Below are 26572 nucleotides of genomic sequence, written 5' to 3' on the forward strand. Positions count from 1 at the left end.
ACCCAGGCTATATATGCGTATAATGTGGATTGGCAATAGGTGTGTATGGGGAGGGTTCACAAACGAAAAACTACTAACATTAAGGAATAACGTTTGGAACTCCATTCTATGTCTGAACTGGGTGCAAAAAACCTAAAAAACATCACTATGGGGAGATAAGGTATGCACACCAGTGACTATGGAAGGGGAATACATGGAATAGCAGAAACTGCTGTGTGAATACTGACATGAAAAATTCAATAGCTATTTGTAAGTATGAAATGTGAAAAATGGAACCTGCATTACTGCCATGAATATATGAATAAAGAGAAATTTAGCTACTGAATTGATCAATGCAGAAGAGCCCCAACACTACGCCAAAGTATTTCTCTACGTTGGGGTCCCTAGCAGTTTCTGCTATTCCATGTATTCCCCTTCCATAGTCACTGGTGTGCATACCTTATCTCCCCATAGTGATGTTTTTTAGGTTTTTTGCACCCAGTTCAGACATAGAATGGAGTTCCAAACGTTATTCCTTAATGTTAGTAGTTTTTCGTTTGTGAACCCTCCCCATACACACCTATTGCCAATCCACATTATACGCATATATAGCCTGGGTCTCAGCGTCCCATACACGGTAAGTTTTTTAACTGCATGAGAGGACACACACAAGCTAGGGACCCCAACGTAGAGAAATACTTTGGCGTAGTGTTGGGGCTCTTCTGCATTGATCAATTCAGTAGCTAAATTTCTCTTTATTCATATATTCATGGCAGTAATGCAGGTTCCATTTTTCACATTTCATACTTACAAATAGCTATTGAATTTTTCATGTCAGTATTCACACAGCAGTTTCTGCTATTCCATGTATTCCCCTTCCATAGTCACTGGTGTGCATACCTTATCTCCCCATAGTGATGTTTTTTAGGTTTTTTGCACCCAGTTCAGACATAGAATGGAGTTCCAAACGTTATTCCTTAATGTTAGTAGTTTTTCGTTTGTGAACCCTCCCCATACACACCTATTGCCAATCCACATTATACGCATATATAGCCTGGGTCTCAGCGTCCCATACACGGTAAGTTTTTTAACTGCATGAGAGGACACACACAAGCTAGGGACCCCAACGTAGAGAAATACTTTGGCGTAGTGTTGGGGCTCTTCTGCATTGATCAATTCAGTAGCTAAATTTCTCTTTATTCATATATTCATGGCAGTAATGCAGGTTCCATTTTTCACATTTCATACTTACAAATAGCTATTGAATTTTTCATGTCAGTATTCACACAGCAGTTTCTGCTATTCCATGTATTCCCCTTCCATAGTCACTGGTGTGCATACCTTATCTCCCCATAGTGATGTTTTTTAGGTTTTTTGCACCCAGTTCAGACATAGAATGGAGTTCCAAACGTTATTCCTTAATGTTAGTAGTTTTTCGTTTGTGAACCCTCCCCATACACACCTATTGCCAATCCACATTATACGCATATATAGCCTGGGTCTCAGCGTCCCATACACGGTAAGTTTTTTAACTGCATGAGAGGACACACACAAGCTAGGGACCCCAACGTAGAGAAATACTTTGGCGTAGTGTTGGGGCTCTTCTGCATTGATCAATTCAGTAGCTAAATTTCTCTTTATTCATATATTCATGGCAGTAATGCAGGTTCCATTTTTCACATTTCATACTTACAAATAGCTATTGAATTTTTCATGTCAGTATTCACACAGCAGTTTCTGCTATTCCATGTATTCCCCTTCCATAGTCACTGGTGTGCATACCTTATCTCCCCATAGTGATGTTTTTTAGGTTTTTTGCACCCAGTTCAGACATAGAATGGAGTTCCAAACGTTATTCCTTAATGTTAGTAGTTTTTCGTTTGTGAACCCTCCCCATACACACCTATTGCCAATCCACATTATACGCATATATAGCCTGGGTCTCAGCGTCCCATACACGGTAAGTTTTTTAACTGCATGAGAGGACACACACAAGCTAGGGACCCCAACGTAGAGAAATACTTTGGCGTAGTGTTGGGGCTCTTCTGCATTGATCAATTCAGTAGCTAAATTTCTCTTTATTCATATATTCATGGCAGTAATGCAGGTTCCATTTTTCACATTTCATACTTACAAATAGCTATTGAATTTTTCATGTCAGTATTCACACAGCAGTTTCTGCTATTCCATGTATTCCCCTTCCATAGTCACTGGTGTGCATACCTTATCTCCCCATAGTGATGTTTTTTAGGTTTTTTGCACCCAGTTCAGACATAGAATGGAGTTCCAAACGTTATTCCTTAATGTTAGTAGTTTTTCGTTTGTGAACCCTCCCCATACACACCTATTGCCAATCCACATTATACGCATATATAGCCTGGGTCTCAGCGTCCCATACACGGTAAGTTTTTTAACTGCATGAGAGGACACACACAAGCTAGGGACCCCAACGTAGAGAAATACTTTGGCGTAGTGTTGGGGCTCTTCTGCATTGATCAATTCAGTAGCTAAATTTCTCTTTATTCATATATTCATGGCAGTAATGCAGGTTCCATTTTTCACATTTCATACTTACAAATAGCTATTGAATTTTTCATGTCAGTATTCACACAGCAGTTTCTGCTATTCCATGTATTCCCCTTCCATAGTCACTGGTGTGCATACCTTATCTCCCCATAGTGATGTTTTTTAGGTTTTTTGCACCCAGTTCAGACATAGAATGGAGTTCCAAACGTTATTCCTTAATGTTAGTAGTTTTTCGTTTGTGAACCCTCCCCATACACACCTATTGCCAATCCACATTATACGCATATATAGCCTGGGTCTCAGCGTCCCATACACGGTAAGTTTTTTAACTGCATGAGAGGACACACACAAGCTAGGGACCCCAACGTAGAGAAATACTTTGGCGTAGTGTTGGGGCTCTTCTGCATTGATCAATTCAGTAGCTAAATTTCTCTTTATTCATATATTCATGGCAGTAATGCAGGTTCCATTTTTCACATTTCATACTTACAAATAGCTATTGAATTTTTCATGTCAGTATTCACACAGCAGTTTCTGCTATTCCATGTATTCCCCTTCCATAGTCACTGGTGTGCATACCTTATCTCCCCATAGTGATGTTTTTTAGGTTTTTTGCACCCAGTTCAGACATAGAATGGAGTTCCAAACGTTATTCCTTAATGTTAGTAGTTTTTCGTTTGTGAACCCTCCCCATACACACCTATTGCCAATCCACATTATACGCATATATAGCCTGGGTCTCAGCGTCCCATACACGGTAAGTTTTTTAACTGCATGAGAGGACACACACAAGCTAGGGACCCCAACGTAGAGAAATACTTTGGCGTAGTGTTGGGGCTCTTCTGCATTGATCAATTCAGTAGCTAAATTTCTCTTTATTCATATATTCATGGCAGTAATGCAGGTTCCATTTTTCACATTTCATACTTACAAATAGCTATTGAATTTTTCATGTCAGTATTCACACAGCAGTTTCTGCTATTCCATGTATTCCCCTTCCATAGTCACTGGTGTGCATACCTTATCTCCCCATAGTGATGTTTTTTAGGTTTTTTGCACCCAGTTCAGACATAGAATGGAGTTCCAAACGTTATTCCTTAATGTTAGTAGTTTTTCGTTTGTGAACCCTCCCCATACACACCTATTGCCAATCCACATTATACGCATATATAGCCTGGGTCTCAGCGTCCCATACACGGTAAGTTTTTTAACTGCATGAGAGGACACACACAAGCTAGGGACCCCAACGTAGAGAAATACTTTGGCGTAGTGTTGGGGCTCTTCTGCATTGATCAATTCAGTAGCTAAATTTCTCTTTATTCATATATTCATGGCAGTAATGCAGGTTCCATTTTTCACATTTCATACTTACAAATAGCTATTGAATTTTTCATGTCAGTATTCACACAGCAGTTTCTGCTATTCCATGTATTCCCCTTCCATAGTCACTGGTGTGCATACCTTATCTCCCCATAGTGATGTTTTTTAGGTTTTTTGCACCCAGTTCAGACATAGAATGGAGTTCCAAACGTTATTCCTTAATGTTAGTAGTTTTTCGTTTGTGAACCCTCCCCATACACACCTATTGCCAATCCACATTATACGCATATATAGCCTGGGTCTCAGCGTCCCATACACGGTAAGTTTTTTAACTGCATGAGAGGACACACACAAGCTAGGGACCCCAACGTAGAGAAATACTTTGGCGTAGTGTTGGGGCTCTTCTGCATTGATCAATTCAGTAGCTAAATTTCTCTTTATTCATATATTCATGGCAGTAATGCAGGTTCCATTTTTCACATTTCATACTTACAAATAGCTATTGAATTTTTCATGTCAGTATTCACACAGCAGTTTCTGCTATTCCATGTATTCCCCTTCCATAGTCACTGGTGTGCATACCTTATCTCCCCATAGTGATGTTTTTTAGGTTTTTTGCACCCAGTTCAGACATAGAATGGAGTTCCAAACGTTATTCCTTAATGTTAGTGATATTGTATAGTGTGATGCTCTTTTTACTATTAAATGATATGGTAGTTTGCAAGTTCTTTGCATAATCCTCATGGCCACGGTCGCAGAATCAAATGATTTCTAGGAAACAAACTGAACCACGGAGGAATCAGAATGGCATCTACACTAAATACTTACTGGACCTCTTCAGGCATGGAAACATTGTTTATGTTGTTTGTACATTAGGTGTCCATGGTATCCCTGTTCCTATACAACTATTACTGAAAATGAATATATAGAGCCCTGGGGGTCACTATTTCCCAGATACCTTTGATCCAGCCTTCAGCTCGTCTGCATTGTTGGCTCTAGTGTCTCTCATAGATTCTCTATAGGGTTTAGGTCAGGCGAGTTTGCTGGCCCATCAAGCTCAGTGATACTGTGGTTAGTAAACCAGGTATTGGTACTTTTGGCAGTTTGGACAAGGGCCAAGTCCTGATGGAAAATGAAATTTCAGTCTCCAAAAAGCTTGTCTGCAGAGGGAAGTGTCGCGGGCGGGGAGGAGGGTGTCAGCACTGCGCTCACCCCTCTGCTCGGGTCCGGCTGCTGCTGCTCAGTGGTGGCTCGAGCGGTGGGCCGGATCCCGGGGGTTCTCGAGCGGCGCTCCTCGCCCGTGAGTGAAAGGGGATTGGGTTTTGGGATATAGTCTATTGTCCGTGACACCACCCACGGTTGTGGTGATCTGTTAGCACCACCGCTGCTCGGTGTGGGGATCCCGGGAGTGATGGTGTGAAGCAGCAAGTTGTTGTGTTGCCCCTCCGTGGGTAGGGGTTGGTGATCCCGGGGCCCAGTGTTGAGGTGGGTAGATTCAGGGCTTGGTGGGCGCAGGGACGCAGGGGCAGCGCTGTGCCTTGCGGCACTGTGGTACTCACTCAGCCTGAGACGTTGACACAGTTCTCGGTAAAACACACGGCTGGAAAGACGGTTCCCACGGACGGCTGCACTTGCTTTCCCCAGAAGGTGACGGTGATGTCCCTTTTCCTGCACCTAATGTTGTTGATGGTCTCGATGGGTTCCCACCGGTAACCCGCTCCCCGGCTTCAAGCTGGACCGGAGGAGCTCTACTCTTTGCCCGCAGGCGCTGGCCCTTAGAAACTGGTGCCCTGGCGGTGGCGGTGTCTCTACTGTAATGGTTGGGCTGTTGCCTTCAATCGGGACTTGGTTGTTGGGAGACAGACGTCCCCTTCACTGACGGATTTGGCAAATTATGGCGACTCCTAGCCTTGCCGGGGTCCGAGAGGCCCCTGCCCTGGTGCTGACTGTCCTTTGTACACTGCTCCAGACCGCCGGGCCACCACCTGTCCGCGGTCCTTCCAGGAACTTCCAAACGGTCACCCCTCCGGACAATCACCGCCGTTGCTGACCTTGCTGACTCTGTCCTGCACACAGCTGGACCTACTTCAGGCTTTTCTACCCTCTCTTTTACTCTTTTCTTCTTTGCTCCACTACTACTTCACTTTCACTTCACTGTTTACTCCTTCCTCACTCAAGCTCTCCCTGAGCTAGACTTCACCTCCTTCTACTTCCTCCTCCTAAACTCTTCTGCCTGGTTCCTCCCGCCTCCAGGGCTGTGTACTCCTCGGTGGGCGGAGCCAACTGCCTGGCCCACCCACTGGTGTGAACATCAGCCCCTGGAGGAAGGCAACAAGGATTTTGGTTAGCTGTGATGTTCCTAACTGGGGTGTAGGGTGTGGTGGTGTGATGACCTGTGACCCCTGGCTTGCCCAGGGCGTCACAGAAGCATGAAGTGCTGTAAAATGTCCAGGTAGAAGACTGTGCTGACTTTGGTTTTGATAAAACACGGTGGAGCTACACCAGCAGATGACATGGCTCCCCAAACCATCACTGATTGTGGAGACTTCACACTAGACCTCAGCAGCTTGGATTGTGGCCTCTCCACTCTTCCTCCAGACTCTGGGACCGCAATTTCCAAATAAAATGTAAAATTTACTTTCATCTGAAAACAACACCTTGGACCACTAACAGTCCAGTTCTTTTTCTCCTTGGCCCAGGTAAGACGCTTATGGTGTTGTCTATAGGTCATTAGTGGCTTGACACAAGGAATGCGACAGTTGTAGCCCATGTCCTGGATACGTCTGTGTGCGGTGGCTCTGGAAGCACTGACTCATGCAGCGTCCACTCCTTGTGAATCTCTCCCAAATTTTTGAATGGCATTTTCTTAACAATCCTATCAAGGCTGTGGTTATCCCGGTTGCTTGTGCACCTTTTCTACCACACTTTTTCCTTCCACTCAACTTTCCATAAATATGCTTGGATACAGCATTCTGTGAACAGCCAGCTTTTTTAGCAATGACCTTTTGAGGCTTACCCTCCTTGTGGAGTGTGTCATTGACTGGCTTCTGGACATCTGTCAGGTCAGCAGTCTTCCCCATTATTGTGTAGCCTACTGAACCAGACTAAGGAACCATTTTTAAATTATTAGAAAGCCTTTTGTGGTAATTATTCTAATTTTCTGAGATAATGACTTTTGGGTTTTTATTGGCTGTAAGCCATAATCATCAACATTAACATAAATAAACACCTGAAATAGATCCCTCTGTGTGTAATGACTCTATATAATATATAGGAATAGATTCCTCTGTGTGTAATGACTAGATAATATATAGAAATAGATCCCTCTGTGTGTAATGACTATATAATATATAGGAATAGATCCCTCTGTGTGTAATGACTATATAATATATGTGTTTCCCTTTTTGTATTGAATTACTAAAATAAATGAACTTTTTGATGATATTCTAATTTATTGAGATGCACCCGTATAACGAGCATGACAGAGGAACAGCATAAAGTTCCAAAATGAGCAGCTTTAGTAATACTATTAGATGAGGAATGCAAGTGTTTGCTAAAATAGACCTGTCAGGAGAGGCGAGAGGTCCTCTTAAAGTGAACCTGTCATCAGAAATTTAGCTATAAACCTAAAAGTTCCCCCCTCTACAGCTCCTGGGCTGCATTCTAGGAAGCTTCCTATAGTTTTTGTGGCCCCTTTTATTCCAAAATACTTTACAAACTTGTACCTTTTCGTATGCAAATTTCTTAAATCTTCCATGGGGGCGGGCTGCCTGATGTACGTTGCTGTCCTCCTGCCGATTTACGCCGCCCCCGAACGCTGAATTTCAAACCTCAGGACGCCGCCCCTGGGCGCCCGTGGTCCCGCGCATGTGCTGTGCTACTGTAGCGGTGCCGTGCACTGCGTGCACGTGTGACCGCTGTTGACGCTTTTGCGCGGGCACCGACTGCTCCGTCCGCTCCTCCCATCTATTTCCTGCTGCTGAGCAGGATGGGAAGGAGGTGACGTCCGGTCATCTGGCCAGCGAGCGTTTGCGCAGAACGCTGGAGGAATAGGCGAAAGTGCGGTCACGAGGTTATGGGCGGCACTTGCTGATGACACTCACAGCGCCGCCCATAACCTCGTGCCCGCGCAAAGCGTCATTAGCGGTCACGTGTGCACACAGTGCACGGCACCGCTACAGTAGCACAGCGCATGCGCGGGACCAGGGGTGGCATCCTGAGGTTTGAAATTGAGCGTTCGGGGGCGGCGTAAATCGGCAGGAGGACAGCAACGTACATCAGGCAGCCCGCCCCCATGGAAGATTTAAGAAATTTGCATACGAAAAGGCACAAATTTGTAAAGTATTTATTTTGGAATAAAAGGGGCCACAAAAACTATAGGAAGCTTCCTAGAATGCAGCCCAGGAGCTGCAGAGGGGGAAACTTTTAGGTTTATAGCTAAATTTCTGTTGACAGGTTCCCTTTAACTGCTAGGAATCCGTCTTACAATATAATCCATTGTCGAAATGTTTATTTTGCGGTGACCTTCTATATTTATATAGTTTCGATCAGCTTCACATAAAAAAAAAACAAAACACTTACTCATCTTGTGAAAAGTAAATATATGTTCTTTAATAAATATGGGATCATCTAAATACTGACAAAACCCGGCCTCAGATATTACAAAACATCTGAACTGGTAGAAACAGGGAAAGAAAAAAGAAAAAAAAAAAAATCACATCTGTCCCTCTAAATATAACTGGACTGCCAGGGATTTCCAGAATCCAAGGTAATGGGGAGGGGGATGCGTTTAATCCCCAAAAAGGTCTAGAAGACTTCCTGGGAGGAGTGGGAGTATTCCCGGTAGTGAGAGTATTTGTTAGGATATGTTGCCACGACGAGCTTGCCCTATGGCTGTTCCTGCCTTCGGATTCTCAAAAATAATGTCTGTTTAACTGTTTCTTTCTGACCCTTCATACCATTACATATCAGCAGGTTCAGTTGACTTAAAGGGGAACCATCACTGTATTTTTTTCATTTAAACTGACTCACTTCTCCAATTGTGGCTCCTCCACTGATTCTGAAACAGTTTTTCTTTTTCTTCTTTGCCTCTCCATTCCAAAGTTATGACTCTGGAAATAAAGGTGAAAAATGTTCCCTCCAACAAACTGGGCGTGTACCACAGAACTTTGCTCCTTTGATGCTGGCCAATCAAAACACGACAACACCCACTAAGATGTTCTGTGGCACATGCCCAGTTGATGAAGGGAAAATGTGCTTTTTTAATTCAAGGGGGCACAACTTTGTAACAAAAAGGCACAGAAGAAAAAGGAAAACTGCTCGAAAATCAGTGGAGAATCATCAATTAAATTCAGGACTCAGTTTAAAAAAAAAAATCTAGTGAATGGTTCCCTTTAAGGCCCCCATACACATTAGATAAAACTTGTGTGAAATAGCCGATTTGGGTGCAATCAAAAGGCTATGTATTGGGGAATTTCTTCTTCTATTCCCAGTCACCAGGAGAGGCACCGACTGTCATGGCGGCATCAGGATCTGTGGAGACTACAGAGTCTGACACGCTCCCTGCTAACTTCTCTGATGTCTGTGATCAGCGTAGGCAGACTCAAGCGTCATCCCACAGACTGCTAGTTCATAGGCAGGCTAGCAAGAGTTAACCCCTGCTGGGCTGTTTGTTAGTCTCCTGTGATCACATGCTGTGGTGGAGCCAGTCAATTCACTCCCCTCCTATATATGCTGGCTGGACGCTTCCATTAATGCCAGCTATAGTTTATCTAGACTAGTCTGGTGAGGTGTTGTGATCCAGACTTACTGGTGGATGTAGTACTTCTTTGTATGTTCTCCCCATGCTTGCGTGGGTTTCCTCCGGGTACTCCGGTTTCCTCCCACACTCAAAAAAAACCATACAGATAGGGAATTTAGATTGTGAGGGGACAGTGTTGCTGATGTATGTAAAGCGCTGCGGAATATGTTAGCGCTATATAAAAAAGATTTATTTATTTTTGCTGTGAGTGGTTGTGATATTAACCCTTGTTGTCTTTTTGTTGCTTCCTTACTTCTCTTGCTTTTCTCCTTAGTTTCTTACTGTTTGTTCCTGTGAGATTGCAGTGTGTCCGAGTTTTGGCAGTCTACTTCAGGTCAGGAGAATAATGAGGCATAGGACTATGGCATCTCCACCATCAAGGGTAATCCTGATGTTAGAGATAGCCTAGGGTCCCATAGTGTGAGGGATAGTGTAGGAGCCCCTCTCCATCGCTATCCTACAGTCACATCGTGACAGCCTGTTAACGGCTCTCTCATAGAAAACACATGGGATAGCTCAACCAAGTGACCGGCCAAATGAACGATCATTCTGCCAACAGCTATCTAACGTCTTGGCCAGCTTTACATCATGGGACTTTGACATTTTTATTGCCAGCATTTGGCCATGGCACAAAGAGAAATCATTGTAAGACTAGGAAATGACAGATAACTATAATATACAGTGGAATTTACCGAGTGTCACACTACAAAAACTTTACTGAAATCATAAACTTAGGTTGATTTTTTATGGATTATTGTAAAAGTGATAAACCCCACAATGACACCATGTCTCACTATAGGGGTATACACCAAGCGGTGCTTTATCTTAGTTTTTCTTTAATGGCCACTAAATGTGGAATTAAAAGGGAACTGGCAGCCAAATTATGGTTATTACACCATCGTAAGGATAATAAAGGGCTCATAAATACCTTTGTGGATGTGTCACGGCTGAGATTGCTGATTTTACTTGGATGGAAAGAGTTATATAATCCACAATGCACCAATTTCAATACTAGCCACCCGAGCGGCGCTGCGGCTCCTCGCACGTTCACTTCGCCTTGATTGACATCTAGCTATATAAAACCTGCTCTCTTGGCAATAAGGGTATGTGCACATGATAAGTATTTGGTGCAGAATTTTCGACGTCACTTGGCAAGAAAAATGTAGCATAAAATACGAGCATTTTTGTCGCGTTTTTTTGTGCAGATTTTTCCCCACTCATTAGCATGGATGAAATCTGCCACAATGTAATAGGGGAGTAAGCCTAAAGATACCATGTTACCCCGAAAATAAGACACTGTCTTATATTTTTTTTTGCCCTGAAAAATGTGCAAGGGCTTATGTTTAGGGTAGGGCTTATTTTCGGGGAAACATGGTTGGGGGGAGTTTACCCTCCAAAAAAATACAGACCTCATTCCCAGGATAATCATACTTACCAGACACCGAATGTCTGCATGGCTCCCAGATCCTCCTGTGATCTTTGGCTGGCGTTCCCAGCAGGTTTGCTCCATGTGGTCCTCCCCTGTTTCTAGCCAACACACTCATACACACTCAGATCTCACACACACTCACACATCAGATTGCACATACACTCAACCCCATCTGGCGATACCGATTTCTTCCAGTTGGCAGAGGAACCTATGACGCAGTGCAGCGGAGTGCAAGGACCTGTGGTGGAACGCATCGATGCATTCCATCTCAGGTCCTCCATGCATTCCACTGCACTGTTTTCCAGGTTCCTCTGCCAACTGGAAGCAATCGGTATCGCCAGATCTGATGCATGTGGGCGTGCGAATCTAATGTGTGCGATCTGATGCGTGCGGGTGTGCGATCTGATGCGTGCGGGTGTGCAATCTAATGCGTGCAGATGTGCAATCTAGTGTGCAATCTAATGCGTGCAGATGTGCAATCTAGTGTGCGATCTGATGCGTGCAATCTAATGCGTGCCGAAGGGGGGGGCAATCTAATGCGTGCCGAAGGGGGGGGCAATCTAATGCGTGCCGAAGGGGGGGGCAATCTAATGCGTGCCGAAGGGGGGGCAATCTAATGCGTGCCGAAGGGGGGGCAATCTAATGCGTGCCGAAGGGGGGGCAATCTAATGCGTGCCGAAGGGGGGGGCAATCTAATGCGTGCCGAAGGGGGGGGCAATCTAATGCGTGCCGAAGGGGGGGGCAATCTAATGCGTGCCGAAGGGGGGGCAATCTAATGCGTGCCGAAGGGGGGGCAATCTAATGCGTGCCGAAGGGGGGGCAATCTAATGCGTGCCGAAGGGGGGGCAATCTAATGCGTGCCGAAGGGGGGGCAATCTAATGCGTGCCGAAGGGGGGGCAATCTAATGCGTGCCGAAGGGGGGGCAATCTAATGCGTGCCGAAGGGGGGGCAATCTAATGCGTGCCGAAGGGGGGGCAATCTAATGCGTGCCGAAGGGGGGGCAATCTAATGCGTGCCGAAGGGGGGGCAATCTAATGCGTGCCGAAGGGGGGGCAATCTAATGCGTGCCGAAGGGGGGGCAATCTAATGCGTGCCGAAGGGGGGGCAATCTAATGCGTGCCGAAGGGGGGGCAATCTAATGCGTGCCGAAGGGGGGGCAATCTAATGCGTGCCGAAGGGGGGGCAATCTAATGCGTGCCGAAGGGGGGGCAATCTAATGCGTGCCGAAGGGGGGGCAATCTAATGCGTGCCGAAGGGGGGGCAATCTAATGCGTGCCGAAGGGGGGGCAATCTAATGCGTGCCGAAGGGGGGGCAATCTAATGCGTGCCGAAGGGGGGGCAATCTAATGCGTGCCGAAGGGGGGGCAATCTAATGCGTGCCGAAGGGGGGGCAATCTAATGCGTGCCGAAGGGGGGGGCAATCTAATGCGTGCCGAAGGGGGGGCAATCTAATGCGTGCCGAAGGGGGGGCAATCTAATGCGTGCCGAAGGGGGGGGCAATCTAATGCGTGCCGAAGGGGGGGGCAATCTAATGCGTGCCGAAGGGGGGGCAATCTAATGCGTGCCGAAGGGGGGGCAATCTAATGCGTGTCGAAGGGGGGGCAATCTAATGCGTGCCGAAGGGGGGGCAATCTAATGCGTGCCGAAGGGGGGGCAATCTAATGCGTGCCGAAGGGGGGGCAATCTAATGCGTGCCGAAGGGGGGGCAATCTAATGCGTGCCGAAGGGGGGGCAATCTAATGCGTGCCGAAGGGGGGGGCAATCTAATGCGTGCCGAAGGGGGGGGCAATCTAATGCGTGCCGAAGGGGGGGGCAATCTAATGCGTGCCGAAGGGGGGGGCAATCTAATGCGTGCCGAAGGGGGGGGCAATCTAATGCGTGCCGAAGGGGGGGGCAATCTAATGCGTGCCGAAGGGGGGGGCAATCTAATGCGTGCCGAAGGGGGGGGCAATCTAATGCGTGCCGAAGGGGGGGGCAATCTAATGCGTGCCGAAGGGGGGGGCAATCTAATGCGTGCCGAAGGGGGGGGCAATCTAATGCGTGCCGAAGGGGGGGGCAATCTAATGCGTGCCGAAGGGGGGGGCAATCTAATGCGTGCCGAAGGGGGGGGCAATCTAATGCGTGCCGAAGGGGGGGGGGCAATCTAATGCGTGCCGAAGGGGGGGGGCAATCTAATGCGTGCCGAAGGGGGGGGGGCAATCTAATGCGTGCCGAAGGGGGGGGGGCAATCTAATGCGTGCCGAAGGGGGGGGGCAATCTAATGCGTGCCGAAGGGGGGGGCAATCTAATGCGTGCCGAAGGGGGGGGCAATCTAATGCGTGCCGAAGGGGGGGGCAATCTAATGCGTGCCGAAGGGGGGGGCAATCTAATGCGTGCCGAAGGGGGGGGCAATCTAATGCGTGCCGAAGGGGGGGGCAATCTAATGCGTGCCGAAGGGGGGGCAATCTAATGCGTGCCGAAGGGGGGGCAATCTAATGCGTGCCGAAGGGGGGGCAATCTAATGCGTGCCGAAGGGGGGGCAATCTAATGCGTGCCGAAGGGGGGGCAATCTAATGCGTGCCGAAGGGGGGGCAATCTAATGCGTGCCGAAGGGGGGGCAATCTAATGCGTGCCGAGGGGGGGGCAATCTAATGCGTGCCGAAGGGGGGGCAATCTAATGCGTGCCGAGGGGGGGGCAATCTAATGCGTGCCGAGGGGGGGGCAATCTAATGCGTGCCGAGGGGGGGGCAATCTAATGCGTGCCGAAGGGGGGCAATCTAATGCGTGCCGAAGGGGGGGGCAATCTAATGCGTGCCGAAGGGGGGGGGCAATCTAATGCGTGCGGGCAATCTAATTTGTGAAATCTGATGTGTGCGGGTGTGCGATCCGCTGCAAGTCCTCCTGTTCTGCGTATGGTGAGTATGATTATTGGGTTTGTCTTCTCTATTTTGAGGGTGTCCTCTGTCTATAATGAAGTGTCCTGCAGTATCTTTTACTTTTATAGCTGCACAAACACTTCATTATTGAACCACAACTGGGGCTTACTTTCAGGGTAGGGCTGATATTTAAGCCTTATGCTGAAAATGCTAAAAATTCCTGCTAGGGCTTATTTTTGAGGTAGATCTTATTTTCAGGGAAACAGAGTAGAAGGACCTACATGCACAATAACCCTGTTAGGTCCTAGTAGGAAACTACGTCCGGCCTAGCTGCGGAGGTCGGCACCCTGATAATGTAATGTGGATAATGACATACGGTAGCATGGCTGCAGTACGCCCTCTCATTACTGGTGTGCAATGCGGTTACCTGTAGCATTCTGCACATGTAAATGGCCCAGGAGGGGCAGCTAAGATTTGTGCAAACAGACACACCTTGTACATTTATAGAATAAAACCTGGCAGCCCTTCACATACTAATAGGACAGGAATGCATCTGCAGAAATTCATTTGCAGGACATGAAGACATCTTAACCTTTCATAAGGACTGCAGATTAGAGATAATCCTTGATATGGCCACTTCACGGTTTCACTTTTTACCATGCCCTCTTTAAAAAGTGGTCATGGTCTTGATATAAAATCCTAGAGCTTTTATTACGGTGATAAGCGGAAACTACAAGGCACCATCTGGGCGAGACGTGCTAAAATACTCAGGGGTGGGACAAGTGATGACAACCTCCTGCTTTACCTCCCGCTCATACTGCCCCTGAGGAACCAAAAAAAAAATAATTTCACAGGGTTCCTTGGGCATCAATTAAATTTTGTGTATGCCTCAAGTGGAGAATAAGGTTTGTCTAATAAAAATATCCCCAGTCTATGAATTCAGCGGGCCTGATGTTGTCCACCTTCCGGGACACTTGTTTTAATTTTTACTAAATGGGTTTTATTAAAAATCTTACACCATTTGCCTTCTGTAGCCTCTGTGTTGCACTGTCTATTGCTGGCTGCAGAATGAGCTAACTGAGAATCTGTCAGTAAGCGCACTATGACTGTCAGACAGGTGTTTGTAACTGTCTTTTACGGATTTGGTCCCAGCTGACTGATGACTGCTGACCACAACCAATTTTACAGACCACAACAAAGTCTGTAAGAGCCAAATAATGCAAAATTTTTAATGCAAGATTAATTTTTAACAGTAAATACATGTATTTAATTGTTCCCCAAGGTGGACAATCCCTTTAACTACTAAAGTCAGTAATCTTTCAAGCTAAGCAATGTCACCTGTGGAGAAAAGAAAAAAAAAAAAGGTGAATGAATGATGTGCATTACTGGTCACTAAGTTGTCTTCCATACAAGTGCATGGGAGAAATTTTGCAGTACCACTAATGGCCACCACAGGATGTTTGGCGCTGTGACGCTTCTGAGGTGCCACAGCCCCTTCAATCAACTGATTGTGGAGGGTGCGGAACCCACTGCTCATATTTGGGAATCGGCAAAAAAAGCTGGACAGCTCTCTCGTGTGTATTATCATTGTGCGATTTATTCCGTGGCTATTTACATGTGAATGGCCAGCTTTTGTCAGCGAGCATGCATGATCTTCACTATAACGTCCATCACATTGCACATTTGGGATCGGTGATAATAAATGACAACAAATTGATCAAAATGAGGGAATATTCAGAAAGTTCTTAATTTGGACAATCCCCTTTAAGCAATTGGACAAGAAGATGATTAGTGGGAGCTCAAGCCAGAAAATAACCTAGGTTTTTGTTTTAAATGTATTTTTATTTACAACCATTTTTCAGATTTTAAATTATCTGATGTTTCAAGAAACAACACATGTACATGGCCACAATGTTTTGTATTGAGCCATCCGATAAGCATGTGAAAAGACGAGATGTGATATTACCTATTGTCATTGCGATCACAATAGGTGATATCACAGCTCCTCTATTCACATACTAATCGGATGTCTGAATACAAAAAACTATGGCCATGTACATGTGTTGTTTTTTTAAACATCAGATAATTAGATCCTATGTCATCAGCTTCCTATAGAGACGTGATCAGTCAATGTCATCCTGTCTCTGCTGATAACAAACCTGCTGAAAACTCTTCTTGGAAGAATGAGTTTAAAAAAAGTCCATGTCATGCACTTTGGTAAATGGGAAAGATGTGCCAATTAATAAAGGAGGGTCAGGTATGGAACTGCCATCCATTTATTCCCTTCTAGGATGTTCGATAATGAGTTGTCTAAATCAGATAACCCTATAGTGATATTTTACTATATATAGCCACTGTCAGGAATATATTAGGACTATTAATAACATAAAATGTTCTTGTAGGTAAAACAGCCCTGGGCGACATTACAAGGAGCAGGGGACGCCCCTTCACACTCATTAGGATAATTAAACCTACTTCATCAATTGTCTATCAGCACAATGTGTCACTGCCAAAAATAAGCCGTAATTGGTGTAAAGTGGTGCCGTTCCCAGCACAGACAGTATACATAACAGTAAGGCGTATCTAATAACTGGAATCAAATCACCCTGGTATGCCGGGCAAAATTGCATAATTCTCCAGTAATGTGCCGACGTATGATGCAAAGAATTTGGGGGCTATAGCTTCTTAAAGAGTTATTCCGAACGTCATTGACGGGTTTTGCATAAAATAAATTCAATAAAATTCGACTTACGACTTAATTTTTATAGTTTATAGCCCTTTGCCTAGAAGAGATCAGTGGCTGTTGCAGTTTAGCAGCGTTGGTTGACTATGTGCAGTGCTTACAAGTTCTTTTTAGTAGTGCTTGTAAGCGCTGCTCTGAATAACTAGAACATACAATTAGTTCCTGATCCTGAGTCTGCTTCAGTGCGATTCCTACGCGGCAGAGGAAAAGCGGACTTATAATGGAGCCTTGGAATGCACAGTTTGGCACAATAATGTTGGTATGAGCAACCGCCCACAACAATCAGTAAATCTCGCTCTAAATATAGGCCCCAACCTATAAAGAAAAATGTATGCAACAAGCTGGTTATCACATCATAGTTGGAATCTTTGATGCACTAAGATGTCTACATTTACTTCAATGCACATACCGGAATCAGACTTCACCCCTTCCTAGTATTTACATATTGCATCAGTTGGTATGTGCACATAGCTATCTGATAACTAAGCTCCTTTAAGGGTAGGAAAGATTTGGAAACTAAACTATGTATTAATTTTTGATTGTGCAGTTTAAAGGAACACTCTGAACTAAGCTGTGAGTGAAATACACTCCTTTTATGCCTCTTGAACTCCAAATTAATAAGATTTGTTTTACGAGCGCTCGGGATATCAATACAGCACACGCTTAGGCTAGGTTCGCACACTGCATCTTTTTGACGCTGCGTTTTTGTGCGTTTTTGGCCGCTAAAAACGCACAAAAACGCACCTGCGTCGAAAAAACGCATAAAAAACGCATGCGTTTTTGCCGCGATTTGGTGCGTTTTTGGCTGCGTTTTTGATCCCTGCGTTTTGCTGCGTTTTTCCAATGCATTGCATAGGGGGAAAACGCAGAAAAACGCAGGAAAGAACTGACATGTCCATTTGTTTTTTTTAACTCAAAAACGCAGGTAAAAAAAAACATGTGTGCGGACAGCAAAAATGAAAACTCAGACTTTGCTGGGGAAGCAAAGTCCTGCAGTTTTGAGGCCAAAAACGCACCCAAAAAACGCGCAAAAACGCCGCGAAAAACGCACTGTGCGCACATAGCCTTAGTATGATGTACTCAAAGAATTCTGCTTCATTAGTACACGTGACCAGTTTATATACACCATATAAACTGGTCATGTGCACTAATAAAGGAGAATTCTTTGAGTACACCATACCAAGCATGTGCGCTGTATTAATTTCCCGAGCGCCCATAACACAAATCTTATTAATTTGGAGGCAAAGGAAAATGAATTATGAACCAATAAGAGCAGTAGGGGCATGAATGGAAATGTGAAACTTCTCCTCCCATCAGTGTTAGCCGAACTTTATGACATCATTAACTATAAGACAAGATGGACACAATGAGAACAAGATAGATTCTATTCTTCAAAGAACTCCAAAAGGGAAAATCTCCATGTGTCACCATAAATGGGTTTTTTGAGCCAGTGGCGCAACGTGAAGTTCATGGGGCCAAATGTTAAAGCTCCAAAAGAACCCCCGATTATCGCAAATCTCTTTTCATATAAGCCAAATAAACTTTTGGGGCGGCAAAGCTTTAGAACCAGGGTGTGATTGCAACTCCTGCACCTATTGTAGTTACACCCCTGCTCGGAGCCAATAATATCGGATCAGTAGGGGTCCAATTCTCGTCAACGCTGCTCATCAGCATTTGCCAAAGCATTTCTTTTTTTGTGTCCACAAATCATCTGTGTTTTCCCCAGGTATGCACACGTCAACATCAAATGTGTACATATCCATTAAGAAGGTTTAGAAACTCCGGCCTTCGTGGGAAAACTGCAACTTCTAACATCACGGTGACGCTTCACAGTGGAAAAATGTATGAAGAGATTTTCCCTTATTACTAATAACATGGAACGTAAAATTAAAAGCTCAAAAATATTCTTTCACCTCTTCAGCTATCCAAGCTCAAAGCCACTGGATCCCAAGTCAAAAACTAACAGGACCCCACTAAGTATGAGTGAACCGATTCACTGGACCCTGGTCCGGCAGCCACATCAGTATTTCATGGCCGCTGATTGGTTTCCCTACAAACCACCACCTACCTTTGAACAGCCGGTCTGGCGTGGTGTCATCATTGTGGTGTGGAGCAATGTCTAAAGTGGAGCCTTGGATGCCAACAGGAGGTGGTGCTCAGGGCTCCTGGTCAACAGCCATGGAATACTGACCTAGAGACTGGACCAGGGTCCTGAATATATACCTTCTCATCTCTAGACCCCATCCATTACATATTTATATTAGTGGTCTTCTCTATTGAAAGAGACCTTTGGTGTTCAAAAGGCACTTGGCCAAGTTCTTTGCATCCATGAACTTCATAAGGGGCAAATAGGGCTAGCCGCCGAGGAACGGAGGCACCCAAAACATTAAGGTGAATCTAACCTCCGTTTATAGGAAGGGATAAATATTAGGGAATATCAGGTCCCTTATCCCGAGTATTGCGATATCTTGCAATTAAAAGACAACGTCTAAATAGAAGAGACAATCGCACGCCTATTTTGCCCACTGACCTATTCAGGACCTCACCGGCTATATGCACTTCACGACATTGGTCAGTGACTTTACAATTGGGTACGGCCCCAGTGTTTTTAATTGGGATAAACTATTTTAATGGATATAATAAACGTGATGTTTTAGAGGTTTTTCTTTGGTCTAATCTATGAACTTCACCATTGGTGTCACCTGTGCTTTTTCCTTTCTGACTTTTTATGTCTTTTCGTAAAGAAAGACAACACTGCATGAACGTTCTGTTATTTCCCAGAAAGACTCCTGAAGAAAGCCAGTTATGTGGGCCGATTTCAGTCCATTAATGAGCATCCATTACCTATATACTGTACAAGCGCATCAGGGGCTCGTAATAGTGCACAAGCGTTCTTACAAACGATCATTTCAAAATGGGACTCTACGGTAATGTGCTTCAGAGCAAAACTCAAACTGGTCCCTGAAAGAAGCCGGATACTGATATTTCTAGGAGTTCAAAAATTCCCAAGAAATAAGTTGAAGTCATCTATACACTGAAAGTACATTCTGTAAAAGAAGTCCGAATACCGCCATCATTATGTGTTGTATCTGACAACTGCTAAACTAGTTGAGTCCCTCAGGGTTAAAAAGGATTAACCTAATGAGTTTCTGACGAAGGTCTAAAATCTGGTACATACTAAAACGCGTTGTAAATCTAGAGAGGCAGTTTGGTGATTTCTATATAATGACTACGGATAACAGAAGAAGAACCTTACGTAAAGTCTATGTTATGTACATTTGCCGTGCCGTTGAATGTCATGTGCTGTCTGTAAACAACCATGTCAGGTCGAGGAGAGGTTGACTGGAGGCCGGTATCTGGGGCTGTCCCTTTATATAACAATTAGAGGTTGTCATTACCCAACAAAGACATTTTAAAGGTTTTGGGGTTTTATAATTGTTGGATGGCAGGAGTTTTAGGTCTAAAAAAATTCTACTGACCCTTAAGGCCCCAAACTCATTAGACCATCGTCAGCCAAGGGTTTGGCCAACAGTTTCAGGTCTATGAGGGCCCACCACTATCCCGACAGATTAGGATCCAGAATATCCGATTTCGGACTGGCAATCCTATTGGTCTTCCAGCTTTCTCAAAGAGAACCTGAGATATCTTGGCCAAACAAATGATCCAGAAGAAGTAGCCCCCAACAAAACAATCAACTGAACCATTGTTCAGCTGTCAGCTATCTAAGGTGTATGGGGGCTCAAGTGGTTTTTTTTTGTAAGAGATTGCCTATTAATATTCAATTAAATGACCCTAAAGCACTGGGGTCCAGGCTAGGTTGAACAATTTGGCTCCTACAGCCTCTGTGCACCACAGTACATAACAGACTGCAGAATGAGTTACCAGTCAAATCCGTCAGTGAGCTTGTCTATCGGGAGGGTCTGTAAATCTGGCCATACTCAGAGATCGGTCATTCGAATAAATGTTCATTCTTCATACAGCCATCGCTTCCGACTCACATGAAGTTGATATGAAAAGGAGAAAGCTGGTGCCGGACTCTTCTGGCAGGGGCTCAACTTCCCTTACAGAACCACTCCAGCAGGTTTTTTTTATTTTACCACTGGATTGGTGCTTCTAATTTGATCATCTTGACCCTCTGGTGTCTTCATCACCATTGCTGTTGCTCCCATTGGTTTCTGGAAGTTGTGACCTTCCGGCTCGCTCTAGTGTTTCATGGAGGTCTACTTCCATGCAAGTCTATGAGGGCCTTGTTCTGGCTCTCAGACTCGTATTGAGAGCTTGTGATGTTGTTGAGGTTCACAAGATGGCAAAGCGAGACTGAAACAATGCTGAAGAAAGGTGAAACCGCCGGGGGGTGAGTATAAGATTGGGGCAGAGAACTTAGATTAAAAGTATCACTACAAAAAATTCTGAAGTGGTTCTTTAAAGAAAGGATCTGCCTTTGAAATTACAAATGATTGATCCTTCTTTCCGATATCATCTGTCATTGTAGAGTCCGGAGTCCCCCAAGTACATCCGATGAGAGGCCAGTCCTGCCGATATTGGAGAGTTGGTTAACTTTTAGCTAATGATTATTGGGTCTTAACCCTTAACTTTCTTCTCCTGAACCATCTTCTGAGCTGGACTCACTTCTGTCTAATCTTATGGGACATAGCACTTGTCATTCACAGATAATCTCAGAAAGGTTTCCAAATATACCCTAAAGTAGACAGAAGACTGGTAGACCATTCCAATAGTCAACTTTTTTCAATTGGCCACTAAAATAATTAGAAAAGAGTTGTCCATCCCTATTTTATGTCTATATTCTGCTTTTTACAGCAGTAAGGTAACAATATATGTGTTCAATGCACAATAACATCACGGGACAGGATAACAGCTGTAATATACAGAAGCTTTATGAACGTCATAAAACTCGGAAGCCACTTTTGACATTATATACGTGTAATGACGGCACCGTTCGTGATCATCCTCCAAGGATCTAAATACAGAAAAAGTACGATCCCTCTATGATTCAGCTGAAAGTTTCCCCCTTAATACCTAAAGCTGCTCCCATGTGATGACATGAAGATGACAGATCGGACGTCCCGTGACGGACCATAGTGCACGGCTGAGTCACAACTGATCTTTCACTTCCAATCATCGCAGCAGTCAATAAAAAGCCATTGTGTCATAATAAACATGACTATGTGAAAGACTGAGAATAAATGAGCAAACACGATTCGAGCCGAGCCTTTACCAGCAGCAAAATGAGTTATTTCAGTCTAGGGATGATCGAATACTTCGATTATTCGGCTTCGCGAATATTTTCCAGATACCTCGCCGCACAATGTAAGTCTATGGGAAGCCCGCATAGTTCCGAATAGTTGTTATTCGGGTTTACCATAGAATTACATTGCGCATCGAGTATTCGCGAATAGTCGAATAGCGGCGGGGTAGTCGGAAAATATTCGCGAAGCCGAATAATCGAAGTATTCGATCATTCCTATTTCAGTCCTTTTAATGGCTGACAGTTGAATGCCGTGAAAAATCACTTGGTGCAAAAAGATCGAAAAACCGTAAAAATACAAAAACCACACACATCATGGTCCAAATACATCCGCTAGTCCTGACCTTGTGGGCCACGGCTATAAAGGTTTATGTTAAGGATGAACCAATAAAATCTTAAGGAACTGTTCCATATCCATGTAAAAAGAAATAAACAGACCCCTTCGCTTCACCCGTGGGTCCTCAAACCCTACTCAAGGGTTACATTTTATCCCAGATGGGCGCAGGCAATCATTAGGTCTCCAAAAAATTAATCATTTAAGTGACACATTTCTTATAAGTCAATGGATGCACAAATAAAAGGAGGGTCACCTCCCGAATCTCAGTTTTTTTCAAAGATCCATTAAACTTAAAATAGAATGTTGTTTTTAGCGTCTTATTTAAATTGTTCATGTAAAAAATATGGACAGAGACATACGGATGAGAAAGGGTCAGATTGTTCTTGGTGAAACTTGGATGATTTTGCATATGGTCATCTGAACTCAGCCTTAAGGCTCTTTGAGATGTCAGTGTGTAACGCCCTGGCCGGGCCAGGTAGTCACAAATAGGGCCCCGCATTACACCTGTCCCTCATAGGTAACACACAGCCAAACACTAAAACCCTAGTCACCCCCCTCAGGGCTTGATGGACACACCAGGGGGCGGAACCAGGCGGTTGGAAGACTGCCACCGAGGAGTCTCAGACAGCCTGAGGCGGGAAAGTAGACTAAAACAAGTCTAGAGTTCAAGTTGGAGAGGTGTGTGGGCTGGAGCTGTGTGCAGCTCCAGCAGAGGAGAGAATCCAATTTGAGCAAGTGCCGGCGTAGGAGCCCTGGTGCCTTTGGCTAGGAGGCAGACGGCGGTCTCCGTCTGCAGGAGCCGGGAAGATGGCTCGGTGGAACCGAGGTGGACCGGAACAGGGTTGTAGCCCGCCGGTACCGACCTGGGGAACAGACTTGGAAACCGGAGCACAAAGGGGGGGTACTCAGACCCTGAAGCTAGGTCCAGAAGCTACTGGGGGGCTAGCTAATTAACGGACTGCGGCCAGGACTAGAGGTCCTGTCCCACCCAAAGTCCCTCCCAAAGTCAGCCCACCGAGGGGGATAAAAGGCCACCGCCACGGCTCAGGGATCCCACAGGCCAGCGTATGCGGGCAAAGGGCTTCTTAGGCGACCACAAGCCGGGAGCGGACTCCTGAAGTTGCAAGCACAGGCAGTCCACCATCTTGCACAGGTGCAGGAGAAAGACAGACAACCAGCCAGGTGGGGGACCAGACTGCAGCCGGCTGCGGGCACCAACAACCATCATCTTGGTTTACCAGAGACTCGTGTGTTTACTAATAGTGAGTACATCAGCACCCTCCGGCCACTCATCTCCCTGCACCGCCAAACACCCCCAATGGGTCCCCGGGCCAACATCCCTGCCCACGGAGGGGTTAACAACTTGCTGCCAAACATCTCCCCCGGGTGCCCCGTAACTGCAGCGGTGGTGTCCACCTTCACCACATCCCGTGGGTGGTGTCACGAACTTAACACGGCTCCGGCCGTAAACCTACGTCCCCAAACCAAACCCCCCTTTCAGTTGAAGTGACCGCGAGACTCCCGGGTCCGGAGACCCTCAAGCCACCCACTGAAGGTCCGGATCAGAGCACGGAGCGGTACAAGTGCACAGAGCAGAATGCAGGGACTGGTGGCGGCTCCCCAGACCAGAGCGTGACCTCTTAACATATATATCTATGAGGCTGTCATATTTGGGTCAGTAGACCCCCAGCCAATCTATTACATTGCGGTCTGTGCATGGACTGGCCGTGGCTCTCCTGACCAGAGCATGACAGCTTCATATATCTCTATGAGGCTGTCACGCTCTGCAGTCCCTTGGCCAGTCAGTGCACAGATCACGATGCAACACATTGTCCAGGGGTCTCCTGACCCAAGTGTGACAGCTTCATAAAGATATTTGAAGCTGCCATGCTCTGGTTAGGAGAGCCACGGCCAGTCCGTGCACAGACCGCAATGCAACAGACTGGCCAGGAGTCTCCTGACTCAAGAATGGCAGCCTCATAGAGATACATGAAGCTGTCACTTTTGGGTCAGCAGACCTCCGGCCAGTCTGTAGCATTACGGTATGTGCACGGACTGGCTGCGGCTCCTCCGACCAGAGCATGACAGCTTCATATATCTCTATGAAGAGGTCACGCTCGGCATAGGAGACCCTTGGCCAGTCTGTGCACAGATCACAATGCAACACATTGGCCGGGGGTCTCCTGACCCAAGCGTGACAGCTTCATAAAGATATATGAATTAGTCATGCTCTGGTCGGGAGAGCCGCATCCAGTCCGTGCACAGATTTCAATGCAACAGACTGGCCAGGAGTCTCCTGACCAGAGCGTGGCAGCCTCATAGAGATACGTGAAGCTGCCACGCCACACTCGGGTCAGCAGACCATCGGCCAGTCTGTTGCATTGCGGTCTGTGCAGGGACCGGCCAGAGCTCCCCTGACCAGAGCGTGACCGCTTCATATATCTCTATGGGGCTGTCTCACTCGGCACAGGAGACCCATGGCCAGTCCATGCATAGACCGCAATGCAACAGACTAGCAGGGGGTCTCCTGACCCATGTGTGAAAGCCTCAGATATATATGAAGAGATCACGCTCTTGTCGGGGGAGTCAACACCAGTTTGTGCACTCTGGATTGTGCATGGACTGTGTTGCACGGACGTCTGAAAGAGCCGTTAGATAGACAAATTTGTTGTGGACTTTCACAGGCTAGAATGTTATCACCCCTGCAAACAAACTATTGGCACTAAAGTTCAAGTCGTCCTCCCCTCTGAATAGACAATTTGCATCCATTATTAAGAATTCATATGCAAACACGGCTGAAGAGCAATTTGTGGATCGGAAGCCTCCGTCACTCCAGCTCAGCGCCACCTGCTTGACTGATGGTCTCTCTGCTGTGTGACTCCGGGCAAAGGAGTAATCAGTCAGGCAGGAGGAGGTGGGGAATAGAGCTGGAGTGACGGAGGCTTTGGATCTATTAATAGCCCTTCAGCCTCATTTCTATATCTATTCAAATGCTGATTAGAGGAACAGACTGGCATTGACTTGTATATAAATAGATTGGGGTATGAAATCCTGCAAATTCCATTTATTACCAACCACATGCTCATATTTGGAGATGTGGAATCTGCATAAGAAGTGGCTTTTATTGCAGCACTTATATTTCTATTTGATGCAGATTTCACCCATTCATTTCAATGGAGACCCCAAACTAGTCGGCCTAATAGGTTTGCTTGTTGTGCAACAAAATACAGACCCTGCGCATAAAATATGAACCTCACCCAAAGTGCAAATCCACTGAAAAATGCTGTGAAAATGGACAATTTGCAGATTTCACACTGAAATGCCAATAATAAAGCTAGAACACCACTAAACCAAGCCTGAAAAACAAAGCACTGAGCGGAACCAACACCTTAAATGTCAAAACTTTGCCTAATACGTCAGTAATGTTCTCAACAACCTCAGTAATTGAGGGTCAATTTGTGCTGCCTGCGCAATATCGTAAATCATCCAAAAATGTCGCGGATGATTGAAAAACATGGAATATTGGATTAGAAATTTGGAAAAAAACAAAAATGTCCATTCAGTTCAATTGAGAAATCGGAAATGATGAAGGGATCCGGGTTCACCTTCCGTCCTGATCCCAAATATTCAAAAAAGAATGTTACATGTTAATATAAATATTTATGTTATTTTCTTAAATACTAATATAAATAGACATTATCTACAGCTAAAGAATGACACAAATATCTGATTTTAGAGGTAAATAAAATCACGGCTGCAAATAAAGTAATAAAATAAGAGGCACATTAGTAATCCCGTCATCTGTTCCAGGAGTGGATGTCATTTGCCCAGTACTGACCCCCTGTCCGGGAATATGAACGTGCACAGGGCTGAAGGTGAGTGCTCACCTGAGGACAGGAGCAGGCAGGCAATCCACAATCCCAGAGCGAGAAATACACATTCCTCCTATAAAGGGCCCGTGCGTATGTGTGTGCGCCTTCCCCGGGTCCAGCGCCAGTGTGACAGGTGCAGGTCCCTCGCCTGTATTTCTCACCTGGGGCACACCCACATTCCAGAACACGGCGAAACTAGGTGTAGTGTGGCAACCTGCAGAAACACAGCGCACAGACCTATGTTACAGAACAGGCCAGGGTGCCTCTTTTTAAGAAGCCCAGGGGTGCTGTGGAGAATGTAACAAGGACACTGATTGGAAGACAGAGCTGCAATCATACAGCAGCCATAGAGGACATACAATACACCACATACACATGGCAGAGCTGCAATCATACAGCAGCCATAGAGGACACACAATACACCCCATACACATGGCAGAGCTG

The 26572-nt window shown here is 45.6% G+C and overlaps 1 protein-coding gene across 3 annotated transcripts in view; it reads right to left on the reverse strand.

The window, feature by feature from the left end:
- EPS8L1 (EPS8 signaling adaptor L1) overlaps nt 1-26308 on the reverse strand; it is a 153878-nt gene extending 127570 nt beyond the window's left edge. The window contains exon 1 of one of the 3 annotated variants that reach the window (XM_075328704.1): nt 26290-26308. The gene's annotated coding sequence lies outside the window, so the exon portion shown is untranslated. Of the gene's footprint in view, nt 1-26143; nt 26255-26289 lie in introns of those variants that run through there. The other 2 variants (XM_075328705.1, XM_075328703.1) reach the window with 2 other exon arrangements.
- Nucleotides 26309-26572: the final 264 nt, after the last annotated feature.

This window comes from Anomaloglossus baeobatrachus, chromosome 11 (genome assembly GCF_048569485.1).
Source record: "Anomaloglossus baeobatrachus isolate aAnoBae1 chromosome 11, aAnoBae1.hap1, whole genome shotgun sequence".
Lineage (NCBI taxonomy): Eukaryota > Metazoa > Chordata > Amphibia > Anura > Aromobatidae > Anomaloglossus > Anomaloglossus baeobatrachus.